The sequence below is a fragment of the Cetorhinus maximus genome, chromosome 2, assembly GCF_964194155.1.
Source record: "Cetorhinus maximus chromosome 2, sCetMax3.hap1.1, whole genome shotgun sequence".
Classification (NCBI taxonomy): domain Eukaryota; kingdom Metazoa; phylum Chordata; class Chondrichthyes; order Lamniformes; family Cetorhinidae; genus Cetorhinus; species Cetorhinus maximus.
In genome coordinates, this window is record NC_135880.1 from 105,636,727 (window position 1) to 105,659,497 (window position 22,771).

Genomic DNA, 22,771 nt, shown 5'->3' on the forward strand with positions numbered 1-22,771 from the left:
CCAGTTAGGCTGCCAGAGCAGTGGGATTTGCAGCAATGTCCGACTTCCCACAGGCGCAGGGTGCCATCAACTGTACACATGTGGCTTTAAGATCTCCCTGGCAGCAGCCACTATAATTCATCAACAGAAAAGGATTCCACTCTCTCAATGTGCAGCTGATCTGTGATCACCAAAAGTAGATTATGCATGTCTGTGTGAGGTACCTTGGGAGCTTGCAAGACGCTTACATCTTGAGTCACTCGCAGATCTTCAGGGGTCCTCAGTGTATTCAGGGTTGGCTCATCAGTAATAAAGGCCACCCCCAAAAGACGTGGCTAATGACACCCGTCCAGTGGCTACAGAGTGCTTCAGAGGAGAGGTATAATGCGGTTCATTCTGCAACACGCTTCTTGATTGAGAAGATGCATTTCAGATGCTTGGACTGGTCAGGCTCTCCAGTGCTCTCCCCAGAGGGTCTCCCCAAATCATCATAGTTTGCTGAGATCCGCACAATGTGGCACTCCAAAGGGGGAATGAGTTATCAAGTGGAGAGATCGAGGAGTTGTACATCTCCTCTGATGAGGATGACGTCAAAAGGATGACCTTGAACAGGGTGAGGATGTTGATGCCCCACAGGAAGAGGCCACAGCACAGTCCAGACATGGCAAATGTGCCCGTGAGACCCTTATAGTGACAAGGTTCCAAAGCGATGAAGGCGACTAGCTCATACGAACCCATTTCACCTGTTCCCTCGATGCATGGTAGACATTGTTATCCTCAACTTCCCACTGGAGGACATCAATCTCAGAATGAGAAGTCACAATCTTGCATGACAATGGCCTCATCCTTGGAAGGCTAAGCAGCCTGTGGAGCATGTGGCCTTCGTGTAATGGGATAATAACTTCACCTGCATTCACCGGGAATCAAATAGATATGGTGCACTCCTTTTAATCATCACGTCAACATCTCACAGCCTATGGCAGCCTTCTAGAGGCAGGAACAGCACTGCAAACATGAGTGCACTCACAATAGTATGCCTGGAGCGTTGCAAGGTGCAAGGAGGATAATCATCAATCATTGATTCTCGCTTGACCATCCGAGGGCTGATCTGAATTTGGACTAAGGCATCTCTCCAAAAGCCATCTCTCATGCAAGAATAATGTTCTAGCCTCATCCTCATACTGAACCCCCAGCATGAGATCACTCATTAGGACACTGTGGTCAGTCACGGTTAATCATGGATACGAGCCTGCCAGACAAGTTACGTTTGTGTGCACAGAGAGAGCTTCAGCAGCACCATCGTCTGATCATTGACATCCACCCATGACCCAGTCTTCGTCTGGAGCTCCCAAGTTCATGTCCAGCATTGCCTAGGCATCTGGGGGTGAGGTGGCCCAGCCAGTCTCGACACTGCATTTAAGCATTACTTAGTAACTTCATTGATAATAAAGACCACACAACAGATGGACTGGAGCTTTGCTCTCATCCCATTAGAGATCTCCACATTTTCATTCTAGCAGATTAAGTTATACACAAGGAAGTCTAGGACACTGATGGCACAGTCACAATCAGATAACCATGTTGATGGCCCTTCTTGGAGCTAGCACAGGGATTATGTCAAGCCACACTAGGCAGACCTTCAGGTACAAACCTGCATCCTCACATGTAATAGACTGGCATCATGAGGCTAGACACATAGCTATAACATTGCATAGCCATGGCTGTCGAGCAGATATTTCAGGAATCACCAAGTGCTAGCTTGGTCCATTGCCCTGTATCATGCAGGTGGAGACTGGGAACTATTATAGGGGCAATGTTTAGGTATAAATGCAGTCATAACATCACGCTGTAGGCTGCCATGAAAGACTAAGATCCCCTACTATTACCTTAACTGTATCTCACATCCAAACCAGACAGACATTACTTGGAGGCCATTGAAAGATGCACCAAGTTAGATTGATTCCAATGCAGGCAGCCATTAAAATCTATAACATCCACAGAGAACAGACTTCAGTGCAGTAGTATCAGGAGAATAAACAAATTGCAAAATCTGTACTCATGAGGCTAGATTATATGATCCTCTGATGGAAGTCTTACATATGAATTGCCCAACCACCATGTTGATAGAGCAACTGGCTTGGTTCATGTCATTTCTGTGGGCATAAAGGCACCTTACTGAACTGACATTGACTGAAACACTATAGACCTGAGGGACACGACGGGAGGAGGATAAGTGAGGAGGGGGGGCATCTGTTACACTTGGATAACCTCAGAGCATGGCATCAGATAGAAGAGCCATACACTAGATGAGACTTTCAGAAAAACAAAATATATTTACACATGTCCAAAGTCTATACAGTGAGTGAACACCCGTGCCACCATTGTGTTCTCAGTACTTCTTAATTTTCCTAACCCTACCGTTACGTCTAGGTGCATCGCCAGCATCCACAGCAGAGGTGGAGGCAGCCTATTGACTGCTATGCCCTGTTGTCTGAGATGACCTTGGTGGGCGTCCTCTGGAGGGTCGAGTCCTGGCATGCTTTGGGTCTCCTGATGTGGGGAGGTGGACCCTCCTCAGCCTGAGCGCCTGGAGTTACTGGGTCACAGGCAGAGGGGATTTGGAGTTTCTGGACAGCCTAGGAGAGTCTTGGGTAGATTGTCCAGCTGCTACTCCTCCTCCCAGTGAGTGCTCGAGGGCCCCTCCCTGACTTCTTGAGGAGAAGGAGCTCCTGGAGGAGATCAAGGTGCCCCGCGCCCCCCTCACCTAGCCACTGATGGATACCACTCAAGGCTAGAGCAATGTTGTGCAAGCCTGAGCGCATATCTGGCAAAAACAGCTCTACCAGGTGGATGCCACCCTTCCAAAGATGATTTCAATGTGCTTGCATGTCGGTGCCACGACATCAGACAGAACATGGATGGACTCGTCCAACCTCCGCTCTAATCTGGTGACGGCCTCTAATAACACTGCCTGCTGATCCCCTGCCTGTCGTTGGAGCTTCAACATTTGTCTGAGGGCTGATTCCAAAGGCTTATCATCGGACTCAGACTCAGCAGGGTCCTGGCCTCTAGCAGTCCTCTGAGTGTCGGTGACCTTGGCTATCACTGCCTAAACCTGTTGTGGACACGTTTATGTGCTGTGCTCACCAGATGGTGAACCTGAGCCTGCTCTAGAACTAGGTCCCACAGAGGTGTGTGTCTCTGCGCTGGTGAATGCAATAAGGGGTCTTCATTGGATGCTTCCTCAGCCTCCTCATCTGAGGTGCTCTGAGTGCTGAGGCTGGCTGGTGGTATCCCATGGCCTTTTCTTGCTAGTGGCTATAATTAGTGATTGGCTGGAGAGTCACATACATTAAATAGCACTCACAGTGTTGGCGGGCAGGCAATGACTACTGGATGGACCCTCACTGGCTTGTTGGGATCTTGTCTTTGGCGCAGGAATTGACCCTGTCCTCACCAGCCAGCTCTGCCGCCTGCTCCTCAAAGTGGGTGAGTGGCCTAAGCTCCAACACCCGCCTTGGGTCTGCAGTCTCTCCCTCTTGTTGTGGGCGATCTTGTCCTGCAGGATCTTGTCCAGACAGACTGTGAGCAGGATGGATGTAAGAGCAGATGATAACCTCCTGGGTGTGCTGAGTGGACCTATGTAAGGGATGAAGATGCAACTTGTGCAGGTGTCACAAGAGATTAACATGTTAAAGTGTGTGAGAGAATCAGTGGTGACGTCCCTTGTGCTGGTAATGTGTGAGATCCCCGTGGACTGTAACCCTGCGAATGCCTGATGACCTTATGAAAGTGTGTGTTGAGAGTGAAGAGAAGGTTGATTTACCTTGGCAGAGCGGATGAGATCATTCAGCCTTTTTCTGCACTGGAGAGCGGTCCTCTTCTGAGGTCCACAGGCGCTGACCTCCTGGCGACCTTCTTCCAAACCTGCATGGCGCGGTTGGTGGACCTCTGCCTCCCATCACGGGGGGTAGAGGGCCTCCTGCCGGCGCTAGCCTGCCTGGAGGAGTCTCTCCAGGCATTTGTCACTGAACTTTAGGGAAGAGGGCTTGTTTTTTCAGGAGGGACCATCTCTCACCACAATAAATTCTGGGCTGCAGACAATATGTGTGTGGGAGCCGTTTAAATATGGCAGCCGGACCTTTGACCCGACGAGGTAACGGCAGTGTGGACGAATCCCAGCCCACCCTGCTACAAGATTCATTGAGCTTCTCATTTATGCTTACATAATGAGCTGACAAGCGGATGATCTAGCACGGCAACCCACCGCGCCAACCAGTGGAAGTTGCACTGACTTTCCCGCCCACCACAGCAATTAGTCTCCAGTGCGGAAAATTCCATCCCATATTGTGACATCACACAGACCAATTGGTTGATGCAATGTAAGGATCGGTGGGGGGTGGGGGGGAGGGAGAGGAAGGCAGGGGAGAGGAAGGCGGGGGAGAGGAAGGCGGGAGAGAGGAAGGAAGGAAGGAAAGGGGGGGGGGAGGGGGGAGGAAGGAGAGTGGGGGGAGGGGGGAGGAAGGAGAGTGGGGGGAGGGGGGAGGAAGGAGAGGGGGGGAGGGGGGAGGAAGGAGAGGGGGGGAGGGGGGAGGAAGGAGAGGCGGGGGGGGAGGAAGGAGAGGCGGGGGAGGGGGGAGGAAGGAGAGGGGGGAGGAAGGAGAGGGGGTGGGGGGAGGGGAGGGAGAAAGGGATGGGAAGGGGGAGGAGAAGAGTAATTTGCATTGAACATCTGCTTGTACATTTGAGAAGAAATTAATTTAATATAACTGTTGACTTGTCTGTCTGTTGTGTATAGTGTTGTTTTCAGGTCTCTCTCACGTTACATTTAAAAGAATTGCAATCATTTTGCCGTGACATCATAACATAGAATATTAGATTCAGTTACTTTTTGATATGCACTATTATGGTTTGGTATGGTATGTGTGCTTTGCCTGAAGGCAGGTCATTGGCTCATTGTCTGCTGATGGTTCATCCTGAGCTTTTTTCTTGGCAGTTTTTTTCATCAGTGTCTTCCGCTCTCAGGGGCAAGGTGAGGATGCAGGTCCTAAGTCTAGCTCAGCTAAAAAAGGAATCGAACCCATTATTCTGAATCACATTAGCTAGCCATTCATCCAACTGAGTTAATTGACACCCCATGTATTATTATATGTGGCATTATTTGTATAATGGGTAACTTGCAAACATCTGAGTAAACTGCCACAGTGTTCTGCTGTTTACTTGGGGTAGGATGTCCGCAAAGACAATCTTCTGTGGATTGTTTGACCCATCCTCACCCCTGGTTTTCTTTATGTTGGTGACTTCCACATTGTATTTGTCCCTGTGACAAGTAAGTGTTTCAAACCTTGGGGCATAATACTAAGCGTTGTCACAGTACATTGGAGGTGCTCGTTAGTGAATAACAGAGCTCTTAATGGGCAAGTCAGTATTTTTACAGATGCACAGGCCAGAATAAAAATAAATTTGATAAAATGTTACAATGGAAAAGGAGGAGCAACAAAATGTTCCAGTAGGAAATTGTATGGGGTATCTTTTACGGGGAGGATTTGAAAATCAGAATGAGAACCTTGAAGTCAATTTACTGGACAAGTGAATGAGGAAGAGTGGACCTTGGGAAAAATATTGATGATGGGTTTGCAGGTTTGTACATGGGAGGGGAACAGGCTGCTAAGATTTAACTTTTCAATGCCTTAGACTTCTAGGTGCTGCCCTGACATCCGCAGCAGGGTGGAGACAGCCTGTGCAATGGTTGGCCCTGTTGCCTCTGACGACTTTGGTGTGGGTCCTCTGGAGAGCTGAGGCCTTGGGGGCTCCGGCATGCTTTGGCCATCCTCCTGTGGGCTAGCTGCTCCCTCTGCAGTGACAGACAACAAGGCAAAGGGGTCTTGGGGGGAGACGACAGCTCAGATTGCTGAGTGGATGACCAAGGGGTATTCAGCTGCCGCTCCTCCTTCCTTCGGGTGCCTGAGCACCCCAGTCTGACTCCTTGAGGGAAGGAGAACCTGATGGGACGTCACGGGGCCCTGTTTCCCTCTCATGTTGCCACTACAGGAACTCACCCATGACTATCCCAATGGAGTGCAGGTCTGCACTCATCTCCGCATTCTGCTAGACAAGGGTCTCCATGGCATCCACCAACCTCCCCATGGAGGCCTCCATACATGCACATGTGGGCACCACTTCATCAGAGATCAGGCAGACACACTACTCTGACTTGCATTCCACTCTGTTGAGGGCGTCCAACAGCTCTGCGTGAAGTTCCCTCACCTATAGCTGACTCTTCAGGATGAGTTGGAAAGCCAAATCCAGAGGTTTGTCATCTGACTCGGTCCTCACAGATGCCTCTTCTCCAGCAGTCCTCCTCCTGCTGCGGACACATGTCTGTGCGGTGACCACCAGATTGTGAACCTGAGCCTGCTCTAGATCTAGGTCCCACTGAGGTGTGTGTCTCTGTGCTGGTGTAGGTTGTTGGTAAGTGCTGTGATGGGTCTTCCAGGCTGCTTATTTCCAGCTCTTCAATAGAGGAGAAGTCCTCTTGGCTGGAGGTGAGGACATGGATGGAGCTGAGGGGCTGGCTGGCTGGGGGTGTCGGTTGCTTGGCAAAGCTCCCTGTGAACCAAAACAGAGGTAATTAGTGCATGTCAGCACAACCAAAAGCAGGAGAGCACTCGCATTTGCACTGAGAGGGGGATGATGTGGTGCAGGATCCTCATGAGGGTGCTCGTCGCCAACTTCATCATCATCACAGGCACAGTCCACATCTCCACCAGTCAATGCGATGGCACGCTCCTCAAAGTGAGCAAGGGGCCTAATGTGGGTCACTCCATCTCAGGTCTGGGACCTCTCACACTGATGTGAGCCAGCTTCTCCTGCATGAAAACAGATGGAGAGAGTGTGGGCAGGAAACATGTCACTGCATGGAATGTTTGTGTGCTAAGCGAAGGGATGGACAAGATGAGGATGCGATCTCCAGAGGATGTGAGCCTGATGGAGATGTGAGGATGTGTGAGAGAGTTGGTGGTGTTGTCCCTTGAGGTGTGAGATCACTGTGGATGTGCGATGTTGAGAGTGTGAGTTGAGAGTGATGAGACGAGGGAGTTAGCCTGGCAGAATGAATGAAACCATTCATCCTGTTACAGCACTGGGTGGCTGTCCTTTTTTGCAGCATATTGCCACTAACCACCACTGCCACTGCCTCCCATGCTGGATTAGTGATGTTGCTGCCCATCCTGCGGCCAGAGTGGGGTTAGAGGACATCATGGCAGGCCTCCACTACATCCAAAAGGCGCTCGAAGGGCACGTCGTTAAACTGGAGCACTGCAGTCTTCTTGCCTGGGCTGGAAGCATTGAGAGGTGTGTGTGAGGCTGCACTTTAAATATAGTGCCCGACGTGATGAAGCGGTGAAGTGATGGCATGACGGGCGAACGAGAGCCTGCCCACCATCAAAACGCCGTGTTTCCTGGGAACACATAATTAGTGAGGCAGGATTGTGATGATATGGCATCCAGAGGTTAAAACATCCTTTTTCCCGCCTGCTACCGCAATTAGTACAAATCTGGGACGATTCTGCCCAAAGTGTTCAGGAAAAATTTGGAATGAAAGAAAAGAGGAGGATTGGCACTGGCAGCATTGATTAAATAGAACATTATAGTGCTGGAGAGAAAGGATGCCCTAGAGTCGTCATGGACAGAATCCATTTGGTTGGAGCTAAGAAACAATAGAGGTACCATTACACTAGGGTGTAATCTGTAGGCCAATGTAGAGGTACAAATTTGCAAGGAAATTACAGAAAGGTACAAATCTATTGAATAGTTATCTTTAATTTATTCTAATTATCTTTAATTATCCTAATATTGATTGGAATATTAATAGTGTACAGAACAAGTATGAGGAAGAGTTTCTGAAATGTGCTCAGGAAAATTTTGTAGATCAATATGCTTCCAGTCCAATGAGGAAGGAGGCATTACTAGATCTGCTTCTGAGAAATGTGGCGGACAAATAGATCAAGTGTTAATGGGGAACATTTAGGGGACAGTGATCATGGTATCATAATGTTTAGGTTAGCCATGGAAAAGGACAAAGAGTAATTGAGAGAAAAAAATTATTTGGGGGAGGGCCAGTTTCAGTAGGTGGAAAATGGATCTGGCCCACGTAAATTAGAATCAAAGATTGGCTGACAAAACTACAACAGAACAATGCCTTTGAAGGGGAGATGGTTCAGTTACAGCCAAAGTATATTCCTATGAGAAGGAAATGGTAAAGGTAGGACAAACAAAGCTTGAGCTCCCTAAATGATGAAAGAGATGGAGAATAAGAAAAACGGTGTATATGACAGATGTCAGGTTGATAATGCAAGTGAGAACCAGGTTGAATATAGAAAGTTCAGAGAGGAATTGAAAAAAATAACTGAGATTTTTGATCAGGTAATAGAGAGGGTTGATGAGGCTTATGCAGTTACATAGAATCATAGAAAATAGGAGCAGAAGTAGGCTATTTGGCCCTTCAAGCCTGCTCCGCCATTCATTATGATCATGGCTGATCACCTAACTCAATAGCCTGCTCCCGCTTTCTCCCCACCCTTTGATCCCTTTCGCCCCAAGAGCTATATCTAACTCCTTCTTGAAAACATACAATGTTTTGGTCTCAACTAATCTGTGGTAACATATTCCACAGGCTCACCACTCTCTGGATGAAGAAATTTCTCCTCATCTTAGTCCTAGATGGTCTACCCCATATCCTCAGACTGTGACCCCTGGTTCTGGACTCACCCACCATTGGGAACATCCTTCCTGTATCTACCCTGTCTAGTCCTGTTAGAATTTTATAGGTTTCTATGTGATCCCCTCTCATTCTTCTCAACTCCAGCGAATAGTTGACGTGGTCCATATGAATTTTCAAAAGGCATTTGGTAAAGTACCACATAATAAACTTGTCAACAAAGTTGAAGCACATGGGATAAAAGTAAAAGTGTCAGATGGATGCAAAGTTGCTTGCATGACAGGAAACAGAGAATACATTTTTTATGGGACAGAAGGAAGGTTTATAGTGGGGATTCTCAGCATTCGGTACTGGACCACTGCTTATCTTGATCTATATTAGTGACCTAACGACGAATTAATGACTTGGGTGTATAGGGCACAACTTTAAAATTTGCAGATGACATACAACTAATACGGTGAGGAGGATAGTAATAGACTTCAAGAGGACTTGGATAGGCTGGTGGAATGGATGGGCATGTGGCAGATGAAATTTAGTTCAGAGAGGTTGAAAATCACCCCCAGTGTCTCTACCAGACACAGCTGGTACTGGGATCTCACTATGAGGGAATAGCCAGTGAAAACAAGGGGCTAGATCTTTTGATGCCAAGTGGCAAATGTTGAGGTGCCCACTGCTGTTGTGCTTTAGGATCCATCGGGAGCCCTGACGCATGCATAGGTGCCATTATTGCCCAAGAAGTTTAAATTCCAATGGGCTGATTTACACAGCCTGGTACAGCCTGCATGAATGTTTCTTACACTGATCTCCACCCAGCCACCCACGCCCCCCAACCGCCCATCGACTCAACTCCCCACTCCCACTGACCTGACTGCCTTTGCCCCAGCCTGACTACCCACTCTATCGACCCAACAGCCCACTCATTGACCTGACTGAACACCCCCAGACTACCCCCCACTCACCCAACCACTTACCTACACGCCTACCCACCACTCACCTACTCAGCCACCCACCTACTCACCCATCAATTCAGGCACTCATTCACCCACTCATGTACCCCAACCCACTCACCCACCTACTCATCCACACATCTAACCACTCATCCAGTCAGCCACCCACTGACTCACTCATTCACCATCCACTCACCAAACCACAAACCTACCCAGTAACACACCCATCCACTCTCCCACCCAGTCACCCATTCAGCTCCTCACTCACTCCCTCAAACTCATTCACTCACTCATCCACCCACACAGCTATCCACCCACTTACTCACTCACCCACTCAGCCACCCATTTAGCCACTCACCCACTCACTAACTCCACTGAAAACCTTTGAGATCTTTAAATGCTTACCTGAATACTGTAGTTGATGTCGTAAAAAGGGGGCATGTCCTCTGCACTGCTCCTCTTTGCCAATTTGCTCCGTGGATGGCTGTGCAGAGGTATCACTGCTGCAGCTGGGCCATGGAGTCCCAGACAGGAAATTCCAGCTGAAAGGACGCAAATAGATTGGAGCGCAGTGACTTTTCCAATCAGTGATTTTCGCCCACCATTGCCACTAATTGGAGGATCTGGGCCAAAGTGTTTTACAGTGAAGTGAATGTTGCAATGCACGAATATGCTTGCTATATCGTAATGCTTTCAAATGCTGTTAATACACTTTTACTTCCTGCTTATCTTTGCATTACGTTTTTATAACTTTTTTGCATATCATTACTATCCTCCAATAATTTACAATAAATATCTTTTATTTCTAGACTATCTGCCCTATATCAGTAATATTTTCCATAAAATTTTAAAGATAAAAATCCACATTGCTCAACGAAGCAGTGAAATGCCATCTGTTGGTCGGTCACTGGCAGCATCTCCAGTATTTTGTGAAGAATAGCAGCTTTCTGAAGTGGTGTATGTGCCAGAAATCTCCAGTAACTGATTCCTACAAGATTTCCCTTGGTTATACAATTCAATTGGCCACATTGGAAGACTAAAGAGAATGTAAACAAGTGTTACTGGGGGTTGGGAGTTGAGGGCATAGCACTGGCCACGTATCATGTGGTAGTTTCAGGTTGTATGGCATTTCTAGTTTTTAATCCAAAATACTTTTTAATCTGTTTTACTGCTATGTTAATAAAATTAGAATTTATTTTACCCTTGGAACTTGTTTTAAATTTCTCCTGTAGTTTGAAATCTGCTTGGAAACCAATGTTTTGCGCATGGATAAAACAGTAGCATATTATGTGCTGAATTGACTCCAGGGTGTTTATGGGATGTCTGTGATGTTCTGGAACTGGCTGAATCTGTCTTCTTTTACTAAATGAATTGTAAGAGCTCAGGTTCTCTTTTAAATTCAATGGACCAAAATTTACCATAAAGATGATGAGACTAACAGCTCTCACCATTATTGATTACAAATCTGACAGCAGCTTCAGCGACGAACACAAAAGTAAAATACTGCAGATACTGCAAATCTGAAATAAAAACAGGAACTGCAAGAAATAGTCAGCAGGATAGGCAACACCTGTGGCAAGAGCAACAAAGATAATGTTTCAGGTTGATGACCTTTCTTCTAGAAGTTAGAGATGTAACAAGTTTTAAGTAAGTTAAGAGATGGGAAAAAAGGGGCGAGGGGGTGAAGAACAAAAGGGAAGATCTGATGGTAGGCAGGAGAGATTAAATGATAAAAAGGATGTTGGTGCAAGTCAAAAAGAAATGGACATGAGACAAGTAAACAAACAAAATATGGATCTAGAATAGATATAAATGGGAATAGCAAAATCATCACCATCAGCTGGAACCCCTAAAAATATGGAGGCAGAGGTTATCATCTGAAATTGTTGAACCCAATGTTCAGTTCAGAAGGCTGCAAAGTGTCTAAATGAAACATGAGGTGTTGTTCCTCAAGCTTACATTGAGCTTCATCGCAACGGTGTAGAATACCATGCACAGATGCACCAGAGCAGGAGCGGAGCAGAGAATTAACATAACAGGTGAACAGAAGCTCAAGGTCACATTTGTGGGACTATATGGAAGTGTCCCATGAAGCCAATCTGCATTTTCTATCCTCAGTGTAGAGGTGACTGCATTGTGGACAGTGAATACAGAATACTAAATTGAAAGGAGTAGAAGCAAATCGTTGTTTCACCTGGAAAGTGTGCTTAGAGCCTTGGATGGTGAGAAGGGAGGAGGTAAAAGGACAGATGTTGCATCTCCTGTGCTTGTATGGGAAGATGCTTTGGGAAAGGGAAGGAGTGTTGTGGGTGATAGGGGATTAGACCAGAGTGTCACAGAGAGAACGGTCCCTGTGGAATGTTGAAATGGGATGCGAGGAGATGTCCAGAAGATTTTCAGTCCTATACACGTCCCCCTCCTCACCTCTATTTTTGATACATTGATGACTGTATTGATGCCATTTCCTGCTCTTGCCTGGAATTGGAAAATATCTTCAACTTTACTTCCAATCTCCATCCTTCTCTCACCTTTACATGGTCCATAAATGACTCTTCCTCTCCTTTCTTTGATTTTTTTGTCTCTATTTCTGGGATAACAAATATTCATTATAAGTCCACAGCTACCTTGACTATGCCTCCTCACAACCTGTTTCTTCTCAGGACTCCAATCCATTCTCCAAGTTTCTCTGCCTCCATTGCTTCTGTTCTGACAATGCTTATTTCCATACTTGTACTGATATGTTTTCCTTTATCCTTGACAGGATTCCCCTCCAGCATGACTGACAGGACTCTTGACTGATTTTGTTTCAGTTTCAATACTTCTGCTTTCACACTTCTCTCAAAGTGAGGATAGAGCTCCCCTTGCCCTCACCTTCCACCCCACTTGCCTTTACTTTCAGCAGATCATGTTTTGTCATTTCCACCACATCCAGCATGACCGCCCCCCCTCCCGCCAATCAAACACATGTCTCCCTCCCATCTCATTCCAACATTCTGAAATGACTGTTTCCTCTGTGATAACCCCATTCCAGCACCCCCAACCCTTTCCATGCAGACACAGGAGATGTATCAACTACTATTTTACCTCCTCCCTTCTCACGATCCAAGGCCCCAAACACAGCTTCAAAACAAAACAGCAATTTACTTTTACCTCTTTCAATTTAGTATACTATATTCATTGTTATGATGTGGTTTCCTCGAAACTGGGGAGACCAAACACAGATTGGGTTACTGCTTTGTGGAACACCTCCATTCAGTCCACAAGCATGACCCAAGCTTCTGTCATTTTTACTCTCCACTCTAATCCCACTTTGACCTCTCTATCCTTGACCTCCTACAATATTTCAGTGAAGCTCAATGAGGAACTGTGCCTCATCTTTAAATTAGACCCTTTACAGCCTTCTGCACTGAATACAGTATCCAATAATTTCAGATCACAACCTCTGCCTCTATTTTGTCAGACGGTTGGTGCTGATTTTATTATTCCCGTTTAGGCCTCCTCTGGACCCATCTTTTGTTTCTTTACTTGTTCCATTACTATCTCCTCTTGCCTTGCACCATCATTTTGTCATTTAATCCCTCCTGCTTTCAACTGTAACACAGACAAAGCAAAAAGAAAAGTACAGCACAGGAACAGGCCCTTCAGCCCTCCAAGCCTGCGCCAATCATATTGCCCGTCAAACTAAAACATTTTGCACTTCCGGGGTCCGTATCCCTCTATTCCCATCCTAATCATGTATTTATCAAGCTGCCTCTTAAACACCACTATCGTACCTGCTTTCACTACCACCTCTGGCAGCGAATTCCAGACACTCACTACCCTCTGCGTAAAAAACTTGCCCTGCACATCTCCTCTAAAGTTTTCTCCTCTCGCCTTAAATTGATGTCCCCTAGTAATTGACTCTTCCATCCTGGGAAAAAGCTTCTGACTATCTACTCTGTCCATGCCACTCAATTTTGTAAACATCTATCAAGTCGCTCCTCAATCTCCATCGCTCTAGTGAGAACAATCTGAGTTTCTCCAACCTCTCCTCATAGCTAATAACCTCCAGACCAGGCAGCATCCTGGTAAAACTCCTCTGCACCCTCTACAACGCCTCCATATCCTTCTGGTAATGTGGAGACCATAATTGCACGCAATATTCCAAGTGTGGCCTAACCAAGGTTCTATACAGCTGCAGCATGACTTCCCATCTTTTATACTCAATACCCCTGCCGATGAAGGCAAGCATGCCATCTGCCTTCCTGACTACCTTATCCACCTGCGTTGCCACTTTCAGTGACCTGTGGACCTGTACACCCACATCCCTCTGCCTGTCGATGCACTTAAGGGTTCTGCCATTTACTGTATAATTCCTACCTGTATTAGACCTTCCAAATTGCATTACCTCACATTTGTCCAGATTAAACTCCATCTGCCATTTCTCCGCCCAAGTCTCCAACCGATCTATATCCCGTTGTATCCTTTGACAATCCTCTTCACTATCTGCAACTCCTCCAACCTTAGTGTCATCTGCAAACTTACTAATTAGCCCAGTTACATTTTCCTCCAAATCATTTACGTATACTACAAACAGCAAAGGTCCCAGCACTGATCCCTGCAGAACACCACTAGTCACAGCTCTCCATTCAGAAAAGCACCCTTCCACTGCTACTCTCTGTCTTCTATGACCAAGCCAATTCTGTACCCATCTTGTCAGCTCACCTCTGATCCTGTGCGACTTTACCTTCTATACCAGTCTGCCACGAGGGACCTTGTCAAAGGCCTTACTGAAATCCATGTAGATAACATCCACTGCCCTTCCATCGTCAATCATCTTTGTCACTTCCTCAAAAAACTCGATCAAGTTAGTGAGTCACAACCTTCCCTTCACAGAACCATGCTGCCTCTTACTAATACGCCCATTTGCTTCCGAATGGTAGTAAATCCTATCACGAAGAATCTTCTCCAATAATTTCCCTACCACTGACATAAGGCTCACCGGCCTGTAATTTCCTGGATTATCCCTGCTATCCTTCTTAAAGAATGGAACAACATTGGCCATTCTCCAGTCTTCTGGGACCTCGCCCGTAGCCAGTGAGGATACAAAGATTTCTGTCAAGGCCCCAGCAATCTCCTCCCTTGCCTCCCTCAGTACTCTGGGGTAGATCCCATCTGGCCCTGGGGACTTATCCACCTTAATATTCTTCAAGACGCCTAACACCTCTTTTTTGATCTCAAAATGATCCAGGCTATCTACACACTCTTCCCTAGACAAACCGACCGCTAAGTCCTTCTCTTGGTGAACACTGATGGGAAGTACTCATTTAGTATCTCTTGCATTTCTTCTGGCTCCACACACAGATTCCCACCTCTGTCCCTGAGTGGGCCTACCCTTTCCCTGGCTACCCTCTTGCTTTTTACATATGTATAAAAGGCCTTGGGATTTTCCTTAATCCTGGTTGCCAATGACTTTTCATGATCCCTTTTAGCCCTCCTGACTCCTTGTTTAAGTTTCTTCCTACTTTCTTTACATTCTCCACAAGCTTCATCTGTTCCCAGCCTTCTAGCCCTTACAAATGCTTCCCTTTTCTTTTTGACTAATCTCAGTATCCTTCGTTATCCAAGGTTCCTGAAACTTGCCATATTTATCCTTCATCCTAGCAGGAACATGCCGGTCCTGAATTCTTATCAACTGACGTTTGAAAGCCCCCCACATGTCAGTTGTTGATTTGCCCTCAACATCTGCCTCCAGTCTAGATTCCTCAGTTCCTGCCCAATATTGTTATAATTAGCCTTCCCCCAATTAAGCACCTTAACCCAAGGACTCCTGTTATCCTTATCCACCAGTACCTTGAAACTTACTGAATTATGGTTACTTTTCCTGAAATGCTCCCCTACTGAAACTTCGACCACCTGGCTTGGTTCATTCCCTAATACCAGGTCCAGTATTGCCCCTTCCCTAGTTGGACTATCTACAAATTGTCTCAGGAAGCCCTCCTGGATGCACCTTACAAATTCTGCACCATCCAAACCCCTAGCACTAAGTGATTCCCAGTCAATATAGGGAAAGTTAAAATCACCCACCACAACAACCCTATTGCTTTTACATCTTTCCAAAATCTGCCTACATAACTGTTCCTCAATCTCCCGCCAGCAATTGGGAGGCCTATAGTTAAACCCCCAACGTTGTGACTGCACCCTTCCTCTTCTGCAGCTCTACCCATATTGCCTCGCTGCATGAGCCCTCCGAGGTGTCCTCCTGTCGTACAGCTGTGATGTTCTCCTTAACCAGCAGTGCAACTCCCCCACCTCTTCATAGTCCCAAGTACTAATCCAAGCTCTAAGCTCATCTGCCTTGCCTGTTATACTTCTTGCATTGAAACAAATGCATCTCAGACCCCCAGTCCCACTGTGTTCAGTAATTTTTCCCTCCCTGCTCTTCCTTTTAGTCCTATTGGCCATATTCACTAGTTCCCAGTCATTTATTTCACCTGCTGACCTATTGCTCTGGTTCCCACCCCCCCTGCCATACTAGTTTAAACCTTCCTGAGTGACTAGCAAACCTCACAGCCAGGATATTGATGCCCCTCCAGTTTAGATGCAACCCGTCCTTCTTGTACAGGTCCTACCTGCCCCAGAAGAGATCCCAATGATCCAGATATCGGAAACCATCCCTCCTACACCATCTGTTCAGCCACGTGTTTAGCTGCACTATCTTCCTATTTCTAGTCTTACTGGCACGTGTCACAGGGAGTAATCCTGAGATTACAACCCTAGAGGTCCTGTTTTTTTAAACTTTCTGCCCAACTCCTTGAACTCCCGCTGCAGTACCTCATCACTCTTCCTGCCTACGCCGTTAGTGCCAATGTGTACCATGACCTCTGACTGTTCTCCCTCCCCCTTCAGAATGTCCTGTACCCGATCAGAGACATCCTGGACCCTGGCACCAGGGAGGCAACATACCATCCTGGTGTCTCTTTCACGACCACAGAAGCGCCTATCTGAGCCCCTGACTATAGAGTCTCCTATGACAATTGCTCTTCTGTGCTTTGATCCCCGCTACTGAACAACAGAGCCAGCCGTGATGCCACTGCTCTGGCTACTGCTGTTGTTTTCCCCTGATAGGCCATCCCCCCCAACAGTATCCAAAACGGTATACCTGTCAGATAGGGGGACAGCCACAGGGGATTTCTGCACTGACTGCCTGCCCCTTCTAGCTGTCCCCCATCTATCTGTCTGTACCTTGGGTGTGACCACACCTGCAAAACTCCTGTCTATGATGCTTTCCGCCACCTGAATGCTCCTAAATGCATCCAACTGCTGCTCCAACTGATCCATGCGGTCTGTGAGGAGCTGCAATTGGATACACTTCCTGCAGATGTAGTTGTCCGGGACACTTGAAGCGTCACAGATTTCCCACATCCCACAGGTGAAGCACTTCACCCCAGCAACTGCCATTTCTAGAACTATTTAATAAATTAATTTAAATCTAATAACTGATTATTGACTCCTTATTGACTATACGTTCCCTAGGGCTAGATTTCTACTATAAATGCTAAATTCTAAGAACAGTAATCCCCTGCTTCTGGTCTAGATACCCTCTACTTATTGATCAAGTGATTAATTTGACTTTTCTCACCTTCCTCCTTTCCCTGCAATCTAACTTTTTCAGTTCTGACAAGGGGTTATCAACCTGAGACATTCTCTCTTTCTAATCACAGATGCTGCCTGACCTGCTGAGAATGTCACAATTTTCTGGTTTTATAATTTGATAGCCTTAGCCAATGCAGATGCACAGCTAAACACAAATCCAGCGACAGGAAACAGTGTAGTGGTTAATGGATATTTTTTGGACTGGAGAAAGATTTGTGGTGGAGTGCCCCAGGGGTTGGTGTTAGGACCCTTGCTCTATGTGATATATATTAATGACCAAGACCTTGGTGCACAGGGCACAATTTCAAAATTTGCAGATGATTCGAAACTTGAAGTATTGTGAACTGTGAGGGGGATAGTGTAGAACTTCAAAAGGGCATAGACAGGTTGGTAGAATGGGTGGACAAGTGACAGATGAAATTTCATGCAGAGAAGTGTGAAATGATCATTTTGGTAGGAAGAACACAGAGATAATATAAAATAAAGGGTAGAATTCTAAAGTGGGTGCAGGAGCAGAGGGATCTGGGTGTATATGTACGTAAATCATTGAAGGTGGCAGGACAGATTGGGAGAGTGGTTAATAAAACATACCACATCCTGGATTTTATAAATAAGGGCATGGGTTTAAAAGTAAGGAAGCCATGTTAAACTTATACGGGCATTGGTTTGGCCTCAACTAGAGTATTGCGTCCAGTTCTGGGCACCTGTTACGACTAAGTCCAGAGTGGTGAATAAGTTTCTCTTTCCCACTTCTGAGGTTGGCTATAACAAGAGTTTGAATTTGTAAAAAGTTGTGATTTTTTCAGTTCTGTGTGTACTTACCATATGTAAAGCTATATGAAGTAGTAAGCCAGCCAGATCTCTTGAGTTAACAAGTAAGGAGTTAGTTATATTATTAAAAACCCACTCAGGTAAAAGTGTAAAACTTATTAAAAAAGGTATAAGCACATCCCTGATCCCATGACATACACTAACATGCAAAACAGAACAAGTTACAGGGTGGAGGAGGTGGAATTGATAGAGTTAGGGCAGGATTTTATGAGTCGGCGAGTGGGGGCAGGGCCTGCTTGCCGACGCGTAAAATAATGCGCAGTGACATCGGCGGGAACTCCCGACGTCACTGCTCCCCATTTAAATTTTCCGGAAGGTGGGGGTGCGCCCGCCGACCTGTCAATGGCCAATTGAGGCCATTGACAGAGTCAATTATGTAATTAAGGGACGGGCAGGCCAGGAGCCCCAGTGCGAACTAGAAAAAGCATGAAACCTCATCCACGGGCGGGAGGAGGTTTCATGTAGGTTTAAAAAAATTTTGATAAAGTTTGTGTGACAATTATGGACATGTCCCAACTCATGTGACAGAGGAGATATTTTACTTTTCTATTTTTAGGTTTTGTACGTATTGAGCCAATCTCCCTGAGGCAGCACTTAGCCTCAGGGAGATGAGTGCACTCTTCCGTGCGCATATGCGAAAGAGTGCACTGTCGATTTTGGGATTCCCCCCCACTGCCCGCACAGGGAGTGCATCGCGCTTCTGTGCGGACGTCACCTGTTAATGATTATGGATAATTTAAAAAAAAACAGTGGGAAGACAGGCAGTAGGGAAGTGCAGATAAAGGTTAGCAAAGTGCTGTACAGGTGAAATGCTTTCTAAGAAATTGGCAGTCATCTCTCAAGCAGTGAAAAAAACTGTCTGAGAGAAGAAGTGCTTTGACCAGAAGTCTTGTAGTGGCCTTGGCTGGAGCTCTTCAGTGCAACTGATCAAATCGTTCCCACCTTCTCAATTTTGCTGAAGAAGTTCTTCCTGCTGTGCACTCGCCTCAGTGGCCCTGGCGAGTTGCTGACAGACCAAGAATCAAGTTTCAGAACTGAGAAATCTGGGATTTACTGTTAAAACAGCTAATAATTGGCTTCTTAACAACCTCATACTTAATTATTTTCCTGACAGATGCAAGGGGGATACACCCTCTCGTTCAATCCTGCCCCAGAGAAGCTAACAGAGGACTGGATCACATTTGGATCTAGATGTAACCCAATTTCTAACTAGTTCACAAGTGTGCTTTAGAGAAGGAAACCTGCTGTCCATACGTTGTCTGTCATATAATTGACTCCAGTGCTGCACCAATGTAGTTGAATCTTTATCCCTCTGAAGTGGCCGAGCAAGTCATTACAGATCCAGAAAATCCTGCTACAAATCCTGGAACTCCCTCCTTATATTCTGGGAGCACCTTAAAACAAGAATTGCAGTGGTCACAAGAAGGGCCACCACCACCTTTTGAGAACAACTAGGAATGGGCAATAAATGACAATCTTACTAGCAACACCTATATTCATCTCACTCTTAACATTTCTTTTAAGTTGACAGCTCTGAACATGTCAGCATCCTAAACCACTGTGTTACAACCCAATTTGCCAGCAAATTTCTGCATGAACAATGTCAATTTCATAATTATTTAGTTTAAAAATTGAAAATCTTAGGTTCAATCCGCATTTGCCTGCACCTGATAATGCAGAGAATGAAATGACAGCCATTGCCCTGCTGGATTTTATTTAATCATTCACTAGATATGGGCATTGATGGCAAAGCCAGCATTTATTATCCATTCTAATTGCCCTTAAGAAGGTGGTGGTGAGCCTCCTTCTTGAACCACTGAAGTCTGTGTGGTGAATGCATTCTCATAGTGCTGTTAAGAAGGAAGTTCCAGGATTTTGACCACTGGTGATGAAGGAATAGTGCTATAGTTCCACATCAGGATGGTATGTGACTTGGAGGGGAATGTGGAGTTGGTGAGAAGTTATAGCTCATGAAATAAAAGGGACAGTAGTAACATGGATACAAAATTGGCTGAGCGACAGGAAACAGTGTAGTGGTTAATGGATATTTTTTGGACTAGAGAAAGATTTGTGGTGGAGTGCCCCAGGGGTTGGTGTTGGGACCCTTGCTCTATGTGATATATATTACAAGCTGCACCAAGGCTGGGCATGGGAGGAAATACCAACAGGAAGTGGGGAGACGGAAGCAAGACTTGGGAAGGGGTGGGGGTTGTGAAACACAGGAAGGGAGGAGGAAGACAGAGGCAGGACTGGGGGTGTGGAACATGGGCAGGGAGGGGGGAGAGAGGCAGGGCCGTGGCGGGGAGGAAGCAGTTTAATTTTGTACCCTTGAATGAATGTGGGACCTTGCATCACATTGATTAGCCATTCAAACCTGAGACCTGGAGAGGGATAAATACAAAATATAGTTAAAATAGTGCAGATTATGTACAGTGAACAAACAATCATACCGCCATCGGGCATTTTCCTAAATCTACCGCCACATCTAGGTGCAGCCCTGATATTTGCAGCAGAGGTGGAGGCTGCCTGCTGACTGCTAGTCCTTGTTGTCTGAGACGACTTTGATGGGTGTTCTCTGGAGGTCCAAGCCCTGGATTACCCTGGCTTGCCAAGGGTCTCCTGCTCTGGGGGAGGTGCACTCTCCTCAGCCTGACCTGCTGGGGTTGATGGGGTCATAGACAGGTGGGATTGGAATGGTAAGACACCAATGGAATGTCCTAGGTGGAAGCTCCTGGAGTACCTGGTTGGCTCTCCTGGCTGGCAGACATTCAGTGCTAATGTCCCATCTGCTGGTAGTGTGTGACATCCCTGTGAACTCTAACCCTCAGACTGCCTGATGCCCTTATGAGAGTGAGAGTTTGGAGTGAGGAGAAGTCTCACTTACCCTGGTGGAGAGGATCAGGTCATTCATGTGTTTGCAGCACAGCAGGACGGTCCTTTTTTTGAATGTCATGGGCGCTGACGTCCCTGGTGACCTCCTCCTAGGCTGGTGTGGTCAGGTGGGAGGATCTTCTACTCCCATCCCTCGGAAAGAGGACCTCCCGCCTTTCCGAGATGGCCTGGAGGAGAATCCCAAGGTAGGCCGTGCTGAACTGTGGAGCAGAGGGTTTGTTGAATTTGGTTGCCAGGTAATGCAGACATTCAGCCCACAGCTGGTCTGCAGTGAGTGAATGTGTGTGAGTGCCATTTAAATATGGGGCCAGGACCTTTGACTCTGAGGCAGATGAATCACTGCCCACCCCACCATGAAATTCCACGAGCTCCTTGTTGGTGCATAGTTAATGAGCTGAAAAGTAGAAAATCAGGCATGAAAATCCACTGCCCAGCGGGAATCACTGCGAATTTCCCACCCACCACTGCACTTAGTTTCCAGAATGGAAAGTTCCACCCAAAGTGATTGAATATTAATGCCTCTGTTAATCAACCTTTGAATCATTCTTCCAAGATGGTACATTTGATAAGATAAGGAGGAACTCATCGACACCTGTCCAAACCAATTGTCCGTGTTGGTCTTTCATCTCCATGGAATGTGACTACATGTTGATGCAGATTAGCAGCAATTGTTTAAAAAAAAGTTAGTCAATGGAAAAAAAGCTGTAAAAACTGGGAAATAAGAGTCTGAACAGGCATTTCATTTTAAGGTATACAAGACCAGTTCGGACCAGTACTCTCATTTCCTAGTTTTTCCCATTTTTTCCCCATTGCAAAAAGTACTTTTAAAGAAGTTCAACATATATCTGACCAGCCGATGAAATTAAAGGTTAATGCTCCACATCGTACATGACACATCGTCTTGACAGCACAACACTTCAGGAAAAATAGGAAGGATGTGAAGGCATTGGAAGGAGTGCAAAAAAGATTCTGAGAACGGTCCCAGGTATGAGGAGCTTCAGTTACAGGTAAATTCAATCCCCATGTGGATTTCAACTGAAATTCCATCCCTCATGTTTCGAACCCACCCAGGATTACAGGTATCTCCGGGACATACAACGCTCCTTGGACTGCTGTTCTCGTCGCATCCTGAGATCCACACTCAGTGCCATGCGCCGCCATATGAACACACTCGACCTCTCCCTCCAGCAGCACCGACGCACCCTATTTCTAAGCTGCCCGTTCCCCCAGTTTCATTTTATTCTTCGTCTCATCCGACGCCTCAACAAGAAACTTTGTCTCTTTCTTTCAGGTGCAAAGGAACACAAGCTCCAACAACTCATTGACACCAAAAGCCATCCAGGACCCTTCACCCCTGCCCATCCCTCTGTCCCCATCCCGTCTTCCAATCACAGCCCCGGCCGTGTATTCACCATACCCCCATGACCTTCCCCTCTCTGATGCTGAACGTTCAGTGCTCAGCAAAGGACTCAGTTTCATACCCTTGCGTACTCACCTCAATGAATTTCGGGCTCGGCACGCGGCTGAACTCTTCTTCCGCCGCCTTCGTCTCCGTGCTCACTTCTTTGGGCAGGAGTCCTCTCCCCGTTCAATGGATCCTTTTACCCGCCTCCAATATTCTCCCTCCACCTGGACCCCTCCCTCTGGATTCTTACCTTCTCTTGATCTTTTTATTGAGAACTGTTGGCGTGACATCAGTCGTCTCAATTTCTCTGCTCCTCTCATCCACTCTACCTGTCTCTCTCTGAACTTGCTGCACTCTGTTCTC

General features: G+C 46.5%; 1 long non-coding RNA gene across 1 annotated transcript in view; it reads right to left on the reverse strand.

Moving 5' to 3' along the window:
* The window catches only part of LOC144690463 (uncharacterized), a 40,384-nt gene that overhangs the window by 12,645 nt on the left and 4,968 nt on the right, over positions 1 to 22,771 (reverse strand). Inside the window, exon 2 of the long non-coding RNA XR_013578891.1 lies at positions 10,051 to 10,187. This is a non-coding gene — a long non-coding RNA (uncharacterized LOC144690463). The remainder of the gene's footprint in view (positions 1 to 10,050; positions 10,188 to 22,771) is intronic.